Below are 348 nucleotides of genomic sequence, written 5' to 3'. Positions count from 1 at the left end.
GCGTGCGGGCCCCCGGCTGGGCGCCGGGCGGGTGCGCGGGCGGGTGCGCGGCCCCCCCCGGGTGTGGTGCAGTGTGTGTGTGCGTGTGCATGGCCTGCTGTTGTGTTGCAGTGCGTGTGCGTGACCCCTGTGTGGGGTTGCAGTGTGTGTGCGTGACCCCTGTGTGGGGTTGCAGTGCATGTGCATCCCCTGTGTGGGGTTGCGGTGCGTGTGCTTGACCCCTGTGTTGCGTTGCAGTGTGTGTGCGTGACCCCTGTGTGGGGTTGCGGTGCGTGTGCGTGACCCCTGTGTTGCGGTGCGGTGCGTGTGCATCCCCCGTGTTGCGTTGCAGTGCGTGTGCGTGACCCC

Source organism: Rhea americana, unplaced genomic scaffold (genome assembly GCF_003343005.1).
Source record: "Rhea americana isolate MKP2758 unplaced genomic scaffold, rheAme1 scaffold_549, whole genome shotgun sequence".
Taxonomy (NCBI): domain Eukaryota; kingdom Metazoa; phylum Chordata; class Aves; order Rheiformes; family Rheidae; genus Rhea; species Rhea americana.
This window is presented reverse-complemented; position numbering follows the sequence as displayed.